Consider the following 23,503-nt stretch of genomic DNA (forward strand, 5'->3'; position numbering starts at 1 on the left):
GTTCTAGTTCTGTAAAAAATGTCACTGGTAATTTGATAGGGCTTGCACTGAATCTGTAGATTGCTTTGGGTAGTACACTCATTTTCACAATACTGATGCTTCCAATCCAAGAACATGGTATATTTCTCCATCTGTTTGTGTCATCTTTGATTTCTTTCATTAGTGTCTTATAGTTTTCTGAGTACAGGTTTTTACCTCCTTAGGTAGGTTTATTCCTAGGTACTTTATTATGGTGAATGGATTGTTTCCTTAATTTCTCTTTCTGACCTTTCATTGTTAGTGTATAGGAATGCAAGAGATTTCTGTGCATTAATTTTGTATTCTGCAAGTTTACCAAATTCACTGATTAGCTCTAGTAGTTTTCTGGTGGCATCTTTAGGATTCTCTATGTATAGTATCATGTCATCTATAAACAGTGACAGTTTTACTTCTTTTCCAATTTGTATTCCTTTTATTTCTTTTCCTTCTCTGACTGCCATGGCTAGGACTTCCAAAACTATGTTGAATAATAGTAGTGAGAGTGGACATTCTTGTCTTGTTCCTGATCTTAGATGAAATGCTTTCAGTTTTTCACCATTGAGAATGAATTTGGTGTGGGTTTGTCATCTATGGCCTTTAGTATGATGAGGTAGGTTCCCTCCATGCCCACTTTTTTGAGAGTTTTTATCATAAATCGGTGTTGAATTTTGTCAAAAGCTTTTTCTGCATCTATTGAGATGATCATATGGTTTTTCTTCTTCAATTTGTTAATATGGTGTATCACATTGATTGATTTGTGTATGTTGAAGAATCCTTGCATCCCTGGGATAAATTCCACTTGATCACAGTGTATGATCTTTTTAATGTGTTGTTGGATTCTGTTTGCTAGTATTTTGTTGAGGATTTTTGCATCTATATTCATCAGTGATACTGGTCTGTAATTTTCTTTTTTTGTAGTATCTTTGTCTGGTTTTGGTATCAGGGTGATGTGGCCTCATACAATGAGTGTGGGAGTGTTCCTTCCTCTGCAATTGATTTGAAGAGTTTGAGAAGGATGGGTGTTAGCTCTTCTCTATATGTTTGATAGAATTCACCTCTGAAGCCATCTGGTCCTGGACTTTTGTTTGTTGGAAGATTTTTAATCACAGTTTCAATTTCATTAATTGTGCTTGGTCTGTTCATATTTTCTATTTCTTACTGATTCAGTCTTGGAAGGTTATACCTTTCTAAGAATTTGTCCATTTCTTCCAGGTTGTCCATTTTATTGGCATGAAGTTGCTTGCAGTAGTCTCTTATGATGCTTAGTATTTCTGCAGTGTTCACTGTAACTTCTCCTTTTTCATTTCTAATTTTATTGATATGAGTCCTCCCCCTCTTTTTCTTGATGACATTGGCTAAAGGTTTATCAATTTTGTTTATCTTCTCAAAGAACCAGCTTTAATTTAACTGATCTTTGCTATTGTTTTCTCTGTTTCTATTTCATTTATTCCTGCTCTGATCTTTATGATTTCTTTCCTTCTACTACTATGGGTTTTGTTTGTTCTTTTTTCCCTAGTTCCTTTAGGTGTAAGGTCAGATTGTTTATTTGAGATTTTTCTTGTTTCTTGATGTAGGATTGTATTGCTATAAATTTCCCTCTTAGAACAGCTTTTGCTGCATCCCATAGATTTTGGATAGTCATGTTTTCATTGTCATTTGTCTCTAGGTGTTGTTTGATTTCCTCTTTGATTTCTTCAGTGATCTTTTGGTTATTTAGTAATGTATTGTTTAGCCTCCATGTGTTTGTGTTTTACACATTTTTCCCTGTAATTTATTTCTAATCTCATAGTGTTGTGGTTGGAAAAGATGCTTGATATGATTTCAATTTTCTTAAATTTACTGAGGCTTGATTTGTGACCCAAGATGTGTTCTATCCTGGAGAATGTTCTGTGTGCACTTGAGAAGAAAGTGTAATCTGCTGTTTTCAGATGGAATGTCCTATAAATGTCAATTAAATCTATCTGGTCTTTTGTGTCATTTAAAGCTTTTGTTTCCTTATTAATTAACTGTCTGGATGATCTTTCCATTGGTGTAAGTGAGGTGTTAAAGTCCCCCACTATTACTGTGTTACTGTCAATTTCCTCTTTTATAGCTGTTAGCAGTTGCCTTTTGTACTGAGGTGCTCTTATGTTGGGTGCATATATATTTATAATTGTTATATCTTCTTCTTGGATTGATCCCTTGATCTTTATGTAGTGTCCTTCCTTGTCTCTTGTAACATTCTTTATTTTAAAGTCTATTTTATCTGGTATGAGTATTGCTACTCCAGCTTTCTTCTGATTTCCATTTGCATGGAATAAGATGGGCAAATCGTTATTACAAATTTTAAAATAGAAATTGAGGCAAAAGACTTGGAAGTTTGATATCAGTCCCTGCCAAAATTCTTTAAGTTAAGCAGATGAATTTTGAGGTCTTAGTAAATAAACAGGTACTCATAAAAACCAATGGAATTTGCTAAATCAAGATATGCTAAGATAATTTATTTCATTTTTCCTCCCTCCCTTCCTACCTCCTTCTCTCCCCTCTTTCTTTCCTTCCTATCTTCCTTTATTTTTGTTATTCAACAGGTGCTTATCTGACAGCTCTAGGGATGTTCTGCATGGACTGACAAAACCAAATATTGCAAAATCAAAGTGTCAGACAAAGAATTTTGTGTACAAGATGAAGAAATTGAGCTTAGTAATAGCAATTTGATGAAACAACTTTGCATGAGGAGCATGAAGTTCATTAGTTAATAAAAGATAAAATAGATCTCTAGTAGTTCCCATGGTGTTTTGTCCACTGAGCTTCCTGTGTAACACTTCTCTCAATGTCTCAATAAAATTATAGGATTCACAGACATACTGGTTACATAAAGCAGTGGAAGGATAACTAGCACTTGCATGAAATCACCAGTGGTACTTGCTCAAAATTCATACTCTTATTCCTATCTTCTCCCTAGGTTTACTTAATCAAAATTTTGGAGTTGGGTAGAAATTATTTTGCACAGTTATGTTTGAGAAACTTCACCTTTGAGACATGGTCCCTACTCCCAGTCACTAACCTCATGTATATAGGAGCCCAATTCCAAAAACAACTTCTAGAAAAAAGCTTCTGGAGAGAAGTGCGAAGAGCGCTCAGAGATTCAGGAAATTTCTTTACCCTGCAGTCCCCTTTAGTCTTGCTACTTGCCCTTGATTATCCAACTCTGTGTTCCTTTATTTGATCATTACTTTAAGTTTTATGCCCTGATATATTCTATTTTAATCAGAAGGCCCCCCTCTATCCTCAGCATTATTTTTTAACAACAAAAAAGTGGCATTCTATTTCAAGTTCCACTCAGACTCCGAAATACCCTAACCTAAGCGTCCCAGACCCCTGGGGCCATCTGACAATAGACATGGAAGCTGGTAATTGTTGATACCACCCTCAGTGGTGTAAGCAAACACTTAAAATACATGATTTTGGACTACTTCTTTAATTTCATTCTCACCATTTCTACCCCCACCTCTATCACCATTCATTTCAGCTATATAATCTGCAGTTCTTCAAATGCAGCATTATGCTCATCAACATCATAGCATCCAAAAAAAATCTTTCCTGAAATCTACAAGTCCCTTCCCCACACCCCAGACTAATTTATATCTGTGGTTCTTTGGTGCCCTCTGTCTCCATCAAAGCACTTTTCACAATGAACTATGATCTCCACTAAAAAGTAAGGCCCTTCATGACAGGAAACTGTGTTTATGATGTATCCCCATAACACAGCACAAGGCCAGATTCTTAGGATATGCTTATTATGAGTTAGAGGGATAGGTAGTTTGATGGATGGGTGCTGTAAGAACTCACCTCACAGGTGGAAGTGTCTGGGACAGGCAGAAAAGACTTCAGAAAGGTGATGACATCTGAAGTGCATCTTGAAGTAATGGAGAAACTAAAGTGGAAGGGCAGATATTCCTCTCCATCACAGCAGCCGGTAACCTTTTTCACACCATGAAAATCTATGAATTGAATTACAGCAACAATTCCCTAATTGTTTTTACTCTATCCAATAACTTCTAGCTCCTATGTTCCTATGCAATCTTACTAAAATGAAAATCTGAATATGTCCTGCTTCTTAATGTAGCTTGCAAGGTTATTCATAATCTGGCTACTGCTTACCTCTTCTGATTTAATAGTCAGCCCTCCCCACATGGAACACTGCATTCTAACCATATATTCCGAAATGTGTCCACTGGGTCTCAATCTTGTGACTTTCTGGGCAACTGAGAAAGAAACTCTCTTTCTGGTAGAACTGTTAAAGTAGTGTAAGCCTGGAGATGCTGGTAGAAACCATGGAATAAAAGCAAGTCTGTGAGTGATGCCAACACAGAAAAAAGCAAAGCCAAGACACAGAGGGAAAAAGAGAGGGAGAGAGACTAAGTCCAGATGACTTCATCTGAGCCCCTGGATCCAGCTGTACCTAAAGACACACCTAAGCCTGTATGAGCTGCAATAGAAAGAGATCCAAATTCAACTCCACGAATAACATAAAAAGGAGCCTTAAAGGAGAAAAGTAACCTAAATGAGAAGCCTATGAGATACTTTAGAGATACTTTAGAAGGTATAGTTATGTGTTTTTGAACGAGTGCAGAGGGGATGGAAGAGTAAGGAAAGATAGGTAACCATGGACTGGATGTGAGTTGGAGATTTTTTTTTTAACCAGCATACGTTGAAACAGTCTTTCTCCATTTAAAGGATCTGTATTTACAGAACCAGTAAATAGATCAACCAAAAGGAGGGTAAGGGTAAGGAAGTGGAGGCAGTGACTAAATCATCCTGAGTGAGCAGATAATATACAAAATCTCCAAAAGTAGTGTTCGCTTATAATCTACTAAAGGCTTTAAACTAAGGGATAGAACATCTACTCAGGAACAGAGTTTACTGTTCGCTATTGTACTGATCCCATAACCCATGAAGAAAGGAAGCTCAGAGCCTTAAAGGGGTAGCATCTTAGGTCATTCTGACTGAAGATTGGAATTGTCATTTTTGTTTCATCTTGATTGAGCATTGTACAAGGCTAGGCTTGAAGGTTTAGGGGGTGTTATTTATTTATTTATTTATTGAGTTCCGCCTTCTTTTTATTTTATTTATTTATTTATTGGAGCTTTTTTTGTTTTGTTTTGTTTTTAATTGGTGTATAGTTGATTTAAAATGTTCTATTAGTTTCTGCTGTACAGCAAAGTGAAGGCTTAGGTTTTTAATTCAGGGCTGGTTTTGCACAATATTCTGGAACTTGCTTCTTACACATAAAATCAATGCATGTCTCAAATACTTGTTCTGGATTCCTCACTTCTCTCAACCAGGTAAGTAGATGACTATTAATAGCTACCTAAATTAAAGTATTTATGTAAAAATAATTTAAAATAATCACATAAAATTAATATTATTTTCTATTTCAGGGTAGGGAAAGGAAACAAAAATTAGCATATTTTGAAAGCCTGGTGTTACAGGCACTATGTCAACTTGGTGAGTTACAGCTATTTTCTTATTTACCCTTTGCACAATCCAGTGGGGTAGATTTTATTATTTTCCTTACTTTCAGAAGAGGGAACTGGGGTTCAGCAAGATAGGGAACCTGTCCACGTAACATAGTTAATAAACCAAAGTCTGAGATCTTTCTATGATACTGAGGTACCTACCATCATTAAAAACAAAGAAAATCTCAGTGGGTGGTGAAGATAAGCACTGTTGCTTAAGTTGGGGGGAAAAATCATATAGAAGTACTTAAGCTCAAAGGTAGTATCAAAAAAGAGTTAAGATAAAATTTTCACCCATAGAGGACTTTAAACTGGAATTAAAAGTAAGATTACCTTCTATATTAATCCTAATTGTCCTCCTAATTACCTTCTATATTAATCATGGGATTTCAGGTAAAGAAAAGATTACTGTAAAATTCTAAAGAAGGTTTTCAGTGAAACAGAAGAGTTATTTGTCTCCTGGGGAAATATATTTGGGTGCCCAACCAAGTTTCCTTAGGATGGCATTTACTTGGGGGAATTAAACATTATCTAAAAACCAGACTCTTATTCTTAAATAATCATAAAAATTAATTTCCCTATTGTTTCAAAATTGATATTCAAGCTAATAATGCTCAGGAAGAATTATACATATTCCATAAGCTGTTATTCACCAAGCACTATGTGTATGGAATTGAACACACTGTAGTAAATAAGACAGATCAGCTCAAAGTCCAACATCTCATCAGCTCTAAGTCCAAAACCACATCATCTGAATCAAGTGGGGATAAGGCTTGGGTGTAATCCATTATGTTCAGCTCCTGAAGCACAATTCCTCTTCATCTATGGATCTATAAACCTAAAGAGACAAGTTATCTTCCTCCCACCTTTTTAACAAATAATGGTAGGACAGGCATAGGATAACAGCTATCTACATTCCAGTTCAAAAGGGGTGGGAGAGAGGGGAGTAAAAAAGAGTCACTGTTCCAGAGCAGTTCTGAAATCCAGTGGGCAAATGGGATTTTCTTGATTAGGTTTCAAGGCCTGGGAATTATCCTCCTTGGCTCTCAGCTCCATTTTCTGAAGTCTCCATCCTTCTTGGTTCTGCCCTTCGAGTGATCTTTCCTTTTTCACGAAAGGTAGCATATGTTTGTTGCCCAGTAGTTTTATCAGCCTGCCTCCTGCCAGTAGAATTTTGGAGATTTGACAGCCTCCTTTCCTTTTGTGCTTTCTCTATCTCTTTCAGCCTAAGCTGGCAATGTTTTTGCTGAAATAAATTTCTCAAGAACTTTGTGGGTCTACCATGGATTTCACAGGGATTCACTCTAGTAGAGAAATGCCATATCCACAGATGTTTTCAATATTATCCCTTTTCTATATCTTGGCCTCCTGCCAAGATGGATAATGAACAATACTCTTAAGCCTCCTAGAGGTACCCTGGTTTGATGTAGAAGATCAATGAGGCATACCTTTAACCTCCTGAGAGGGCTTTTGTGTGACTGAATACTCTGACATTTTGATCTTTCTAAATGCAAAAGGTTGTATGGTCACACACTCAATTATTTCTTGATACTTTTGGCAGACATAGCATCTTCTGCCATTTGGACAGGCTGAGAATTTTCAAAATCATTCAATCCTAGTTCATTTTTGTTTAACATTTCTTCTTTCAATTTACCTCTGTCTACTCACATGTTATTATAAACAAGAGAAAACCAGGCGGCATCTTTGGTACTTCACTTGGAAATTTCCTTAGCTATACGTGTAAATTCATATTTCACAATGTTTCACATATTTCATTAATATTTCTGCCAGCACATAATAGGATCCCTCTTCCTCCAGTTTCCAATAACATTCTCCTCACTTCTGAGCCCTTCAGGGCAGTGTTCTCAAAGTCAAGGTTTCTACCAACTGTCTGTTCATAGTAATTCAGGCTTTCTCTATTATGCTCCTCAAAATTTTCCAATAGGTCTCTGCTTATTGACCCATCCCAAAGCCACTCATACATTTTAGGTATGTGTTATAGCAGCACGCCTCTCTTTTTTTTTTTTTTTTTTCTGGTACGCGGGCCTCTCACTGTTGTGGCCTCTCCCATTGTGGAGCACAGGCTCCGGACGCGCTGGCTCAGTGGCCATGGCTCACAGGCCTAGCCGCTCCGCGGCGTGTGGGATCTTCCTGGGCCGGGGCATGAACCTGTGTCCCCTGCATCGGCAGGCGGACTCTCAACCACTGCACCAGCAGGGAAGCCCCGCACGCCTCTCTTGATACCAAAATCTGTATTACTTTTCTGTTACTGCATAACAAATTACCATAAACTTAGCAGCTTAAAGCAACATCCAGTTATCTTCTCCAAGTTTTTTTGACTCAGGAGTCTGGGCATAGTTTAGATAAGACCTCTGCTCAGAGCCTCGAAGGCTGTATTCTGGGCTCCAGGTCTGTGATTCCCATCTAGAGCTTAGGGTTCTCTTCCAAGCTCATTCAGATAATTGGAAGAATTCAGTTCCTAGATGCTGTAGGACTAAGGCTTTCAGTTTCTACAGGCTGCCTCTCTCCTAGTCAAAGCCAATTTACACCACAACTCTGCTTTCTTCTAGGCCAGCAAGGGAACATCTCTCTTTAAAGAGCTCATCTGATTAGGTCAAGCTCATCTAGTAAAAAATCTCTCCTTTGATTAACTTAAAATTTATCGATTAGGGACCTTAATTACATCTAAAAATCCCTCTCTCTATATATCCCTTTAAGTTAGGAAGAAAACTGCTGTCTCACTCCCAACTTCCCCATCACGACACACACATACATACATACACAAACATACTTAGTTGTAGATCATAAGGTTTTCCCAAGATACGTCCATATAGGTGCATGATTTTCTCCAGTGGTGCTAAACAGCCTTAGTTTAGCAGCAGAGAATATTGACAGTGGAACTGATCCAAAGAAGGAGGATAAAGAGGTCCCTAAAGGATTTTTAATATGAAGAAGCAGGAGATATTCGGAGGAGGAACTGAGAGTGGATAAAGGCATCAGGACCAAGACAATGACACACAAAAGGGCAGCCAATCATCCTGTGATCTAAGTAGAACAGAAATCCCAATGGAAAGACTTTCCTAAGAAATTCTTAGAGGAGCATAATTGCTCATACTCCACCTTTTAACTAACCAAGAAGTGGTAATCAGACAAACCTTCTAGGAGAGGGCTTACCAACTGAGACTGCATTTAATCTGGAGATGGACAGATGCACTGGAGGCAACCTGAGGCACACCCCCCCCCACCCCCTGCCACTTTCCAGGTGTGGTTCTCAGACTTGACAACAAGGACAATTTTTTATTTCATAGGAACCAAGATCAGTGGTTAAATGAAATGACAGTACTGTGCATTAGTTTCCTATTGCTGCTGTAATAAATAACCACAATTTCCTGGCTTAAAAAAACACAAATTTATTATTTTATAGTTCTGTCATCAGGGCTGCATTCCTTTTGGGGGTTCTAGGAGAATCTGTTTTCCTGCCTCTGCCAACTTCTAGAGATGAAATGCATTATTTGGTTCATGGTCCATTCCTCTACCTCCAAAGTCAGCAGCATGGCATATTCAAATCTCTCTCCTATTCTGATATTCTTGTCTTCTATAAGCATATTTGTGATTACATTGGACTTACTTAGATTACCCAAGATAATATTCCCATCCCAAAATCCTTAGGTTAACCACATCTGCAAAGTCTCTTTTGTCATGTAAGGCAACATTTCACAGGTTTGGGGATTAAAGTGTAGACATTGTTGAGGGCCATTATTTTGCTTACCATAACAGTCAAATGCCTTTCTAATATTCAAACTCAATTAGTTCATTTGACTGCTGATGAAAATTCTCCGTAATATATTAATGAGTTTGCTTATAAAATTCATTTGCAATATATTTCTACAGATTTTTATATTCTCTAAGAAAATAATAGAGAGATTGTAATTCACAAATTTGATTAGCTAACAGAAAGTATTAAGAAACATGTACCTAAGGAGCTGCTTCAAAGCATTCACAAAGCATCTAATCTGCTCTTGTAACTGTCACTTAAAGTAAGGGAAAACTGGATATTATTACAGCCATTTTCAAGTTAGGAAACTAAAGCATGTAGTGGCTTAAGTGGCTTTCCCTAGATCACTCAGGGAGGAATACTGAAGGAGTTATGAATAGAACTCAGCCTCCTCTATTCCCATTCAGTAGCTAAAAGGGCTAGGAATAACGACAATGATTCATACTATCTAGTGCTCTTCTCCAGAGCACATCATATCCAAAAGAGAAATCATCACAGAGGCATTAATATGCCTTTGGTTAGTTTTATTTTAACCTCCTCGTTTCAATAAGCTCAAAAGAAGTATAGAGAACATGTTTCAACCTGTTCGGGAAATCTACTAGACCTTGAGTCATTTTGCTTGAATTTCAAATAGGTTTGGAAGGTTTTAAACATTACTTTAAATTTTAAAAACATACATTGCTAATCTAACTGGTAGATAAAAACAAAAAGTAAAGGAATAATGCATGTGCTGAGGGCTTTAATTACAGTTGTGCTGACACAGTACTGTAGTAGAGTGGGAGGCTATGCTGCATGGTGGTAAAAGCTGGGGGGTCAGAGAGAATTTGGTTAGAATGCCAATTCTTCCATGCATACCAGCTGTGTAAACTTGGACAGGCCACCTACCTCTCAGATTCCTTATCATAAAAATATAATAGCTATTTTACAGAGCTGATGTGGAGATTAAAAATAATGTGTGTAAATTGTATAACTGCATCACTTTGCTGTACACCTGAAACACAACATTGTTAATCAACTATATTCCAATATAAAAAATTTTTAAAAATAAGGTATGTAAAATACCTAGCACATAAAAGCATTTAATAACTTTCCTACCTAGGAAAAACCTAAAATGTACAAACAGATTTTCCTGCTAAAAATATGTGCAGTGGATACTCTGATATGCTGCCCAGATTCCACTTCAGGGAGGAAGGATTTATTCCCCAGGCTGCTGGGAGTGCTGCTTATGGAAAGCTGTTTGTTGTAATCAACAATAAATAGGGATTGCCTTGGCTGAAGACAACCTCCTCACCCAATATCCACCCCCATTCCATGGTGACCTGCCCCTGGACTGCCCCAGTTACTGATCCAAAGGTCTGCCGTCCTGATCAGAATTTACCATAGGGTTGGCTAAGGCCTCTGTTGAGACTACTTTCCAGCTCAACTTCTCCCTCTGTCCAGTCCTGCTTCTTCCATTTCACTTCTGTTCCACAGGTGTTGATCTCAACAGCACTACCTACAAGCCTCCTATACCCTAGTCAGTTAGGAGTCGTTATCTCAGGGAACCCCATCCAGCAACAAGGTTGCAGGGTGTGTTGCTCAGCATCTCATACGGACCTTACCATCATCATTCCCCACAAGGGCACAAGTGCACATGACACAACCGAACATTGTTCGGTTGCTCTCGCAAGGAGTGAAGAGTAAGGATTCTTAAGCCTTGCATATTACTTCTGCCATTGTTTACCAAGGAGCCGGAGTAAGTGTGACCCCTCTGCTCCCACTCTATTTTACACTTTCTGAACATCTTTCACTCACCAGTTTGTGTAAAGATTCATATCTAATAAGCAACAATATTGCTTATTGTTAAGATTGTTGTCTGGGGTTTGCTTTATAATACTCCAGAAAAAAAAAAAGAGGGAGGATAAATGAAACAAGATTGGTAAAATGTTGATCACTGATGAAGCTGGGTGACTGGTACAAAGAACTTCATCATACTATTCTCTCTACTTCTATAATATGTTTGAACTTTTCAATAATAAGAAAATTGGATATTAGTATGCCTTAAAAAAGTACATGCATGTACTTTTAAAAAATACATTTAAGGCATGTACTTTTATGATCAATTTTTAAGACAGGTTTAACAATATATATAAATTCTGTTCTGCTTATGTTAAGCAAATAAATCTAAGAAAATATGGAAAAAGTCATATTTCCCAAAGCAGATAAAACAGAGCTTGTTAGGCATCTTTCCAAGTAGTTCTCAAATTTATTTTTTAAAGTTGCTGAGGCCTTCCTTAAAAGCAAACCCCATAAGGCATTTCAAACTAAACTTATAAGAGATTTTTAAAAGATTTACTTTTCTTATTAAAAGTACAATGTACAGCTCTTCTGTGCATTATACAGACTTTTAGATTATTGAGATATTATAATGTAATGGCGAATTATTCCAGTTTTTAAAAGCTCAAATATCTAAATGTCTTTTTGAAAACAATATGATTTAGTATAATATGTTTATAAAATCTAGCCTAACCACATCCTACTTTCTCCTCAACCCTTAAAAAGGACTTTGGAGACTCAGTAACTGGTGCCACCGATATTATTTAAATTTTGGTCAAAACAACTCTGTTCTATATTTATATATAATGATTAAGTGTTGTTAGAATCACAATAAGAGAAGGTAGTGTCTGACAAGTATTCAGTCTGCATAGAGTGGTATTATTTCTGTCTAACTCTCAAATGTTTATTTTAAGTATGCTGTGATGAGGAAACCCAGAAACGTCCAAATACACTACACAAACACGTTTCCTATATTTGTATTCTTCTACATTTAAAGGGCTTTCTGAAATCTGAGATCTCCAGCAATTGAGGTAGTTTAATCCAACACTTTGGAGAATAGCATCATTCAGAAAATGAGTTTTCTCAAAGGGACTTGATTATTTCAATAATTATAGAGCTCCCCTAAGGGCTTCCCATAGCCAGGTTATTATTATGTACAGGTGTTCTTTATATAAATAAGACTTGGTTGACCTGAAACACAAAGAAGGGAATGGAACATTCTAAAGAGAAACACATAAATGGTGCGTTTAGGAGCTAGTCTAATAGCCTATGAAGACTGAATTTTTAAAGCATTTTACCTAGCTCTCTGGACTACCCCCAAATAAACAATCAAATAAAATCCAAATATGTATAAAATATATGCATGTGACACCCAGTCCATGAGAGATTTGAGAAGAATTTGGTGTAAGATAAATAAGAATGAGATGGGATGACAATCAGGAAAACTAGGTTATAGTACTAGATTTGCCACTAACTAGATCTATGACCCTAGGAGCTTAATTTCTCTGAATCTCAGTTTCTCCATCTGTAAGATGAAGGCCCCTTACTGTTAATTATATTCCAATGTTTAGGAATCAAGTATTATATTTTCAATATTAATAAGCAATCATAAAAATTTTAAGCAATTGGATTAAAAGAATCTTGAATGGAAATTAAACAAGGATAAAAAATGTAAATAAAATTTTTCTAAAAGTTGAAAATAAATGTTAATTAGTATATAAAAGTTTAAGTTTCCAAATAAGTGTTCCATCTCCCACACTACGTTTTCCTGAAGTTTTCTGAGATAACATGGGATTGACCTTATGCCAGGAAATCTAATGCGTGCTCTGTAAACCTGGTTATTCAAATATAAGCCATGCAATTTTATAATTCAAATCAATTTTATAATTCTAATGTATTATTAAGTTAAATTCAACAGTTATAGTCTCTAATATTTGGAAATTTCACTTTTAACCAAAATGTGTAAAATTTGAAGTGCTGCATTCAAGGTACTTGTGGGCTTATTCAACAGGGAAACTACTTCAGGCTGGCAGAACAATAAATATAAATTTTCATACTGTAATATAATTATGAGGCAACATTAAATCGGTAAAATTCAGGTGGTAAGCCTAAAAACCCAAGAAAACTGTAGATATATGTAATTACTTTTAATACATTATAATAATTCCCATATCTGCAATAATAGCAACTATAGGTGCATATGGAGCTTTAATAAGACAAATAATTATGTTTCAATAATTAAACATATATGTCACATTTTAATTCTTACAATGCATTTTGAATGTGTTATATCATTTAAATCACAAAATAATTGAAGCATAATATCTCCATTTATTTTATAATTTCTATTTTATCGATAAGGAGATTGATCAGGTAAAACTTTTAAAAGAGCAAGTATGTTGCCTTAAGTAGATAGAACATGATGCTATCCAAATCAAGCTACTTGTTAAAATTCCCGTAAGAGTAGAGTCTTAGAAAATCATAATATATACTGAAAATCTATTTAGTCCACAAATAGATTTTCAGTATCTACTGATATACTGATATAGATTTTTGTTCCTTAATTTACTGATGCAATGAAAGATATTATTGATTTCCTGATGTTTAACCATCCTTCCAGTCCTAGAATAGATTCCACTAGGTCATGGGCATCATCTTGTGATTAAATTGCTATATTCTCTTGTAATATTATACCTAGATATACATAGACATGAGAGAGTTAATTTTTAAAAAATTTTTACTTTGGTGTTATCTTAGTTGGGATTAAGTACCAGCATTATGGTAGCCTCATAAAATGAAACTTTATATATTTTTCTATGGCCAGGAATAATTTAGAATTTATAACTTATAGTGACATTCACTCATCATAATCAACCTCTTTTTTCTCTTTATTGTACTTACCTGAAAAATCCCAACCCTGGCTAAATGTAACTTTCTGCCTAAAACCAAACAAAGCAGCCTAACACTGTTCAGAGAAAAATGTATTTTCCACTCTCCAATATGACTCTTTCAGACTTTCAGTTTTCTCCTCCAGCATACCATTTCTCATATCATTCTCAATTAATAGCCATGTTTATTATTTCACTGGGGAAATAAAATCAAAAGAAAACCTCCTCAGAGTGAGGAAGGTTATCAAGGATAAAGAAGAGCATTACATGATGATAAAGGGGTCAATTCTCCAAGAAGACATAATCATCTTTATTGTGTATGCACCTAACAATAGAGTGTCAAAATACAGGAGGCAGAAACTGATAGAACTGCAGGGAGAAATAGATGAATACATTATTTTAGTTGGAGATGTCAACACCCTCTATCAGACATGGGCAGATCCAGCAGGCAGAAAATCAGGAAGGACATAGTTGAACTCAACACCACCAATCAACTTGGTATACCAGATCTATAGATCTATTCATCCAACAACAGCAGAATACACATTCTTCTCAATATCACATGGACATTCACCAAAATAGACCATATTCTGGGCCATAAAACACACTTTAATAAACTTAAAAGGGCTTCCCTGGTGGTGCAGTGGTTGAGAGTCCGTCTGCCGACGCAGGGGATACGGGTTCGTGCCCTGGTCCGGGAAGATCCCACATGCCGCGGAGCAGCTGGGCCTGTGAGCCATGGCAGCTGGGCCTGCGCCGTCCGGAGCCTGTGCTCCACAATGGGAGAGGCTGCGGCAGTGAGAGGCCCGCATACCGCAAAAAATAAATAAATAAACTTAAAAGAATAGAAATCATACAATATCTGCTCTCAGATCACAATAAAATTAAACGAGATATCAATAACAGAAAGAGAATTCCCAAATATTATACATGGAGATTAAATAACACTCTTCTAAACAACACATAGGTCAAAAGAGAAATCTCAAGAGACATTAAAAATATTCTGAACTAAATGAAAATAAAACTTATCAAAATTCGTGGGATCCAGGGAAAGCAGTGGGTAGAGGGAAATTTATACCTTTTAATGCACAGATTAGAAAAGAAGAAAGATCTAAAATCAATCATCTAAGCTTCCATCTTGGGAAACTAGAAAAAGAAGAGCAAGTTAAATCCAAAGTAAGCAGAAGAAAAGAAATAATAAAAATTAGAGCAAAATCAGAGACTTCCCTGGTGGTGCAGGGGATGAGTCTGCACTCCCAATGCAGGGGGCCCTGGTTCAATCACTGGTCAGGGAACTAGATCTCACACGCATGCTGCAACTAAGAGTTTGCATGTCACAACTAAGGAGTCTGCATGCCGCAACTAAGGAGCCCAAGACCTGCAACTAAGGAGCCCGCCTGCCACAACTAAGATGCAGCACAACCAAATAAATAAATAAATAATTTTTTAAATAAATAAGTAAATAAAATAAAACACCAGACCATAAGGTAGAATTCCAAATGATATTTTTTAAAAAATAGAGCAAAATCAATGAAACTTAAAACAGAAAACCAGTAGAGAAAATCAATAAAATCAAAATCTTGTTCTTTGGGAAAAAGAATCAATAAAACTGGTAAGCCCCTGGCCAGGTTAACTAAGGGAAAAAAGACAAAACCTACTAATATCAGATATGGAAGAGGGTACATCACTACAAATACCATGGACTTTAAAAGGATAAATAAGAAATACTACGAACATCTTTATGCCCACAAATTTGGTAACCTAGATGAAAGGGACCAATTCTTTAAAAGACACAAGTGGCCAAAACTCACATAAGAAGAAATAGGCAACCTGAATAGACTTTTTGTTTTGTTTTGATTTTCTTTTTATTCTTTTTTCATATTACACAAATTCTCCCTAACAAATATATGTTGCTTTTGTGACCAGAAAAAAAAGTTTTAAGAAAGGATGCAATGCTCAAAAGGAAAATCTATATGATCACTATTTACTTACATCTGTGTCAGATAAACATCCTATTACTGCCATAGCTTTTGCTTCCCATGCTGTATCAAAGAATGAGGTGACTTTGAGCTACATCTCGTCAATAAATCCTCTATGTTCAGAAGGAGCAGTTCCTCCTCCTGCAAGTCATGTTCCCTCATGTAAACACTTATAAACTTCTCGAAGATGGAAGGAATAAGCTCGAGGGCCAGCACTTTATCAAACATTCGGAATACAATGGTGGTTGTATCCTCCTTCTCAGAATCAGAGAGGGCCAAATTGCAGTTGTATTTCCTATGCAGTGTGATTAACTCTTGCAGGTTATTTAACAAAGTCCTTAACTGACATACTTCCTCTGTGTTTTGATAATCCAAGGAACTCCAACACCAAGAGGTCACCGATCCTAACTCATATGGTTTTTCTGCTGTAAAAAATACCTCTGCCAGTTGAAGCCCATTTTCTGGCCACTCTGCCTTATCAGTTAGTTCAAGGTTCCTGGTTGCTTGTTCCAACCATTTTGCAAGAATTTTCTGTCCTTCAGGTACAGTCCTTTTCACAAATGGGATCACATCATTTTTAAGCCATGGACAAAGCTTTTGCAAAGAGACTGGTGTAGAAATTGAGTTGAGCAAGTTCTCAAGCGTTTTCACATCAAATCTGCTTTCAAAGTTTGCCTGATGTCTCAGCCAAAGGTACTGTGCACAAACAAGGTTCCCCTCTCTTCGATGTAAAAAAATATCCTTAAGGTCATCTTCATTATTCAGAAATTCAATCCAAGAGTTACCACTGAATTTTTCTTGTCCAAATGCTCCATAAAAAGTAGTCAACTTTGCATGAGCCCTCAGTACCTCTTTTAAGCCATCAGAATAGACAGGAACAGTTTTATCTTCTTTCTTCCAAAGTCTGGTTTTGGCATAATTAGCATTTCCTGGGTAGTTTCACAGGTTAGCCATTGAGCCTCCAAGCAGTAATTCACCACAAATTCATAGTCCTGGATTTTATGCAGATTTTCCTTAGCTTCATCTACAAGTTTTTGCCATTTGGCCTGCTCACTGGTGTCCAGAGAACTCAAAGCTAGTTTCTCCAATATGTCATTTGATTTTACTTTGTAAACAAGCTCAACATATAGTCCAAACTGAATGGCAAAGCTCTCGGCTTCAGCAGATCTGTTTGTGAAGTAACCAACTCAGTCTGTCTTCTGGTAAAGCTTCTGTAAGACATCTGAGTACTAAGACAGAGACTGAGTCTTCAGATAGTTTTGGATCATTTTTGCAAATTCCTTTCAGAAGGTATATGGTATCTGTGCTAATTGCTGTTTGGACCAAAGAAGAAACACTAGATACTTCCAAAGAATACAGTATTTCCATCATAGGTAATGAATAGACCATGAGGTTTCTCATCTTATTAGTAGTAGTAGTTGTCAGAGCTACTAATGTGAGATTTGTAACCCCTTGCCACATGATTGATGAAGGCTAATCTGCTTCTATGGTGAGAAGAAACTCTGCTATGTGAAGGAAGGGCCAGTTCCATATGGGAGTTAGGATGTAAATATCCCATAAGCTCAGCACATTATTGGTATCAAAAACAAAAAGTAGATTGTCCATCAGCTGGAACTTCTTTGCACCTTCAATAATCTCTGCATCAATAACACTCTTAACTTAGGTCATCCCTTTCCTAGAAGAATCTGGTGCCCATTTTGAGAATGCACAATTACCGGTTCCCCCAATTATCACAGGGATTTCGCTTGCTAAATCACCAGCCACAAGACTGAGACAACCAAGGGTATGATAATTTTCAGTAGAAATAAAACTGGACTTGATTTGTCCTTGTAACTTTTTTGCCATATGGAAGTCTACCTTTTCAATCGCTTGTTGAATTTTTACAAGCTGAAGGTTTGTAATACAAAAAAATCCATCGTTTGTAAGAAGCAACATATAAAAGCTACCTTCATTTGAACTATCTTCCCCAATAAGATTCGGTAAGTACACTGATTTTCATCGTTAGCTTTCTGAACAAAAGCGTTGGTGAGTAATGTTTGTTTTTTAAGTTGCCACTTCGCTCCCCAACCAAAAGAAACTTTCCTTCTTGACACACGCCAACCACATCCACTTCAGTAACTTTCCGGAGGAGATGTTTGGTAGTAAATCCACTTGATATAAAGCAGTTCCATGTTCTTTTCTTGAACCAACACTTAGGTATCCACTTCCTGTATCATCGTTAGCAGCTCAATATCATTCCACATGTTGCTGAGATTGTTTTCCTGAGTCAGAAACTACTGTCTTCCCTGCAATTGAAGAAACTAAAGAGGAACACTCAAGTTTATCATCCCCCCACTTCTGGGCTCCAACAGACACTCCTAGTCTCTTTAGAGTCCATACCACAAATTTCCTGAACAGACTTTTATCTATTAAGAAATTGAATTAATTATTAATAATCTTCCAAAACAGAAAGCACTAGGCCCAGATGTGTTCATTGGTAAATTCCACCAAACATTTAAGGAAGAAATTATACCAATTTTCTACAATCTCTTTCAGAAGACAGAAGCAGAGGGAATATGTCTAATTCGTTCACTGAGGCCAGCATGGCCCTAACATCAAAACCAGACAAAAATATTGCAAAAGAAAGAAACTAAGACCAATAGTCTCATGAACATAGATGCAAAAATCCTCAACAAAATATTAGAAAATCAAATGCAACAATATGAAAAAGAATTATATACTACAACCAAGTGGGATTTATTCCAGGTACGCAAGGTTGGTTCAACATTCGAAAATCAATTAATGTAATCCATCACACTAACAGACTAAAGAAGAAAAATCACATGATCATGTGAATAGATGCAGGAAAGTATTTAACAAAATTCACAACCACTCATGATAAAAGCTCTCAGTAAACTAGGAATAGAGAGAAACTTCCTCAAATCGATTAAAAAAAAAAACCTATACCTAAAACATTTAATGCTGAAAAACTCAAAAGATTTCCCACTAAGATAAGGAACAAGACAAGAATAACCCTCATACCCCACTTTTCATTGTACTGGAATCCTTCCTAATGCCACTGGGAGAGAAAAGGAAATGAAACGTATATAGATTGGGAAGGAAGAATTAAAATTGTCTTTATTTGCAGATGACATGACTGCCTATGTAGAAAGTCCAAGAGAATCAACCAAAAACTCCTGGAACTAAGTGGTTACAGCAAGGTTGCAAGATACAAAGTTAATATACAAAAATTAATTGCTTTCCTAACATACCAGCAATGAACAGTGGAGTTTGAAATTAAAAACACAATACCACTTACATTAGCAATTAAGAATTATTATTATAAATTTACAGTAATCAAGACAGGATGGCATTGGTGAAAGAACAGACAAACAGATCAATGTAACAGAACAGAGAGTCCAGAAATAGACCCACATAAATATAGTTGACCGATCCTTGACAAAGGAGCAAAGGCAATATAACGGGTCAAAGATAGTCTCTTCACAAATGGTGCTGAAACAAATGAACAACAACAAAAAAAGAATCTAGACACAGACTTTACACTTGTCACAAAAATTAACTCAAAATACATCACATGGGACTTCCCTGGCGGTCCAGTGGTTAAGACTTCGCCTTCCAATGCAAGGGGTGTAGCTTCAATCCCTGGTTGGGGAGCTAAGATCCCACACGCCTCATGGCCAAAAAACCAAAAAACATAAAACAGAAGCAATATTGTAACAAATTCAATAAAGACTTTAAAAATGGTCCACATCAAAAAAAAAAAGATCACAGGCTTAAATATAAAGTGCAAAACTATAAAACTCCTTGAAGATAACATAGGAGAGAATCTAGATGACCTTAGGTTTGGTGGTGACTCTTTAGAAACAACACCAAAGGCATAATCCATGAAAAAAAGAATTGATAAGCTGACTTTATTAAAATTAAAAATGAGATACCACTACACACCAACTAGAATGGCCAAAATCCAGAAGACTGATGACATCAAATGCTGGGGAAAATGTGAAACAACAGGAATTCTCATTCATTGCTGGTGGGAATGCAAAATGGTACAGATACTTTGGAAGACAACTGGATGGTTTCTTATAAAATTAAATATATCCTTACCACATAATCTAGCAATCATGCTCCTTGGTATTTACCTAAGGAGTTGAAAACTTATGTCCACACAAAAACAAATTTTCCTATATCCATAAAAAGCAATGCTACTCAGCAATAAAAAGAACAAACAACTGATACACAGATGAATTTCAAAAACATGCTGAGTGAATAAAGCCAAGACACAAGAGAATGCACACTACTTGACTGTATTAATATGAACATCTAGAAAATGCATAACTATAGAGTAAGCAAACAGATCAAAGAATGCTTGGGGCCTGGGTATGGACGGGACTGACTGCAAATGTACATAAGGGAACTTTTTCAGATAATGGAAATCTATATCCTGATTGTGGTGGTAGTTTCAATATAGTACACACTTGTCAAAACTCAACAAATTGTATAACTATAATAGATGAATTTCATTATAAATAAACTACATGTCAATACAACAACAAGAAATAAAGTGTCAGACACCAAAATTAATGTTTGCTATTTATTTTCATAAAAGTGAAGATGGCTGTATTTCACAAAATATTTCACTCCGCATTTTCCTGAAATATTTAGCCCCCTTTATTATATTTAACATATACTTTTACATAAGGCTTTGCAGGAACGCATCTAGTTCCAGAAATGAGAAATGCTTCTTGTACCACTACCAAATATAGTGCTTTGTCAGGAACCAAGTGCTCTAAGACTTAAAGATGGAGGAAGAGACACAGCACATATAGGTATACTCCCAGAAAATTATACCATTAATTCTTTTGTTATATATACATTACATTACTCTGGGAACACCAAAGTTAATCACTGAAACCAAAATGTAAGAGTTTTTTTTGTTTTTGTTTTTGTTTTATTGTAAGAAGGAAACAAAACAACTGATTCTTGGTATCTGAGCTAAGTAATGAAAAACCTAAAGAAACACAACAAATATAAATGGAAGTATATAAACTGCCATTTCTTTTCTCAAAGTAGACCTTGAGAATAAAATGGGAAAGGGGAATTACTATAATTAATTATAAACATTTACTATTCTCAGTGGGCTAGGTGCTGTACATAATACAGTGGCTAAAAGATAATGAATGGTACTGATTTGAAACATATTATACCTAGCTTCTTTAGATTTCCAATAAATTATTAACATTATTTTATGATCAGTCCTGTTTTATCCCCATTAGAATTACTCCATTTATTCATGAATAAATGACTGTGAAGTAAAATTGGAAAATTATGTAAATCATAGATAAGCAACAAATAAATGCTGGGCTTTTTTTCCCAGTTAATGCCAAGTTGTTTCTTCTGCATACATGGCATTGTATAAACACCCAGGCAGGGTTAGATCATGGATCAACAAATACTTATGAATCTCCTTTCACAATACTATATCCCCATGTGGTAGGATAGACAACAAAAATATTGTGGGATCCCAGGTATTTTAACTTTAGTTGAGGAAACAAACTACAGACATAGATCCAGGTATACATCACTAATACCTTTTCTTCAGGGCAACATTGGCACACACCTGCTCCCTCATATGACTATTTAAAATGTACCTGGCAATGTTTGCACTGACCTCTTGAGATCCCCTTCTCTGAAGAAACTAAAATGAAGTGCATCCTTCTGCTCTTAAAGAACTCAGAGACTCTTTTTTTTTTTTTCACAACAAGTGTTCATTTTGGAAAATATGCACCTGCCAGAAGTAACAATTTAAAAAGGCAGGCAGAAAAGGAAGGAAACAGAAAGAACAGACGGAGGAATTAGGCATTTAACAATTTATCCAGAAAAGGCTACCAGCACCTTAATTTTATAATGTCATGAGCATAAGCATATGAAAATTGGGTTAACAACACAAAGCCCTATGAAATACAGTAATGCATTCCCAAATTCAAATCCTTTTATGTAAAAATCCATTGTATTAAAATGTATTATATATATCCTTTTTGCTACTAAAAGGATGTTGATTGTACTCTAAGTTTTTACTGATGAGAATAATTAGAAAAAGTAGGAGCAAGGGACAGCAATACAAAAAGGATATCTAGATTTTTCTACCTAGATATTTTACCTAGCAATACAAAAAGGAGATAAAACAAAAGCAGAGCAGGTAAAGAAGCTATTGCATCAGATCTTACTACCTTTTGTATTATAAGAAGAGAGGTTGCTGGTACATACATAGAGTATGCTTCCAGTATACTGTAAGATCATTTCACGAGAATCACATTGACACTGAGGTGGTAGAAATCAATAATCACATGTCATAACATCAGAATCTGACACAGGAGCACATACTGAAAAAGACCTCTCAGTATGAATATATCTAGGAAAAAGCAAATCAATGTACAGCCATGACACTGAAACTGAGGGAAATAGAAAGTCTAAGATGTTTCTAATGATCAAGTGATTACAAATGGAATAATTTTACAATGCTCATCATTGCTCATTAAGATGTATAATATGTCATCTCTAACCTTTTTATAGTGTTCAGACTTTATTTTTTTGTTTTATTGAATCAAGCTTGTGTATTATAATAAGATCTTTTCTAACTTTATTTGTGACCTCAGTAAAGAGAAAATGAGTCCTAAATTAGTGCAATGGCAATGAAAAGAGCAGATCACAGAAAATGCTAAATGTTCCAGCTTCTTAAGGGTGGATGACGATGCTTCAAGGCAATTTAGAGGAAAATATAAGAACTTTCACATTTGGATATGTTGCAACATGAGGCACTTCTGATGCATTCAGACCAAGATGCTGATACAATAAGTAGTTTTAAATGGATCTGTAGCTCAGGAAAAATATTTAGGTAGAAAATAGTTGAATCCATGGTATACAATTGTGGTGAATATCAACATTCAGGGACTGAAAGGATAAAGAGAAGTCATCCAGTCAAGCAGTAAAGGAAAGAACCAAAAGATTAATGTAGGCACCAAAGGAGGAGAGGGAGTGATGAGAACTAAATAGATCTTCAGCATAAGTGTACAAGTCACACTGGGTTAGATATTATAATGTACTGCCTATCCTTTCTACTGTGAAGAAAATCTTGAAATATTAAGGGTAAATATAATGAAACAATGCAAAGTTAATAGAAAAGAACAAGTATCTGAAGTTTCAGCTCTGGAAATAGAAAAAAGAACAGTACAACACCACTACTGAGTCTTCAAGACAAATTACAATGCACATAAAAATGCTTTGAGCTAAATACCCCTGAGAATTAATAAACTGCCTGGTTATTCGATATAGAGCCACATGACTTACACCAAAAGTTCATTTACAGTCTACAGAGGAAATATTCATTTTCTCCCCTCTTTCTAAAAGGATTTTTGAACTCTGGGAGAAAGTTTATGATGAATAGAGTGCTGCCAGAAATTTGTGTTTAGAGAAAAAAATTTAATCTTTTATACATAAAGATAATACTTCAGGTGCACTCTCAGTAAAAAAAAA

This window comes from Delphinapterus leucas, chromosome 11 (assembly GCF_059928025.1).
Source record: "Delphinapterus leucas isolate spDelLeu-1000000601 "Yukka" chromosome 11, BTC_Dleu_Yukka2, whole genome shotgun sequence".
NCBI lineage: Eukaryota > Metazoa > Chordata > Mammalia > Artiodactyla > Monodontidae > Delphinapterus > Delphinapterus leucas.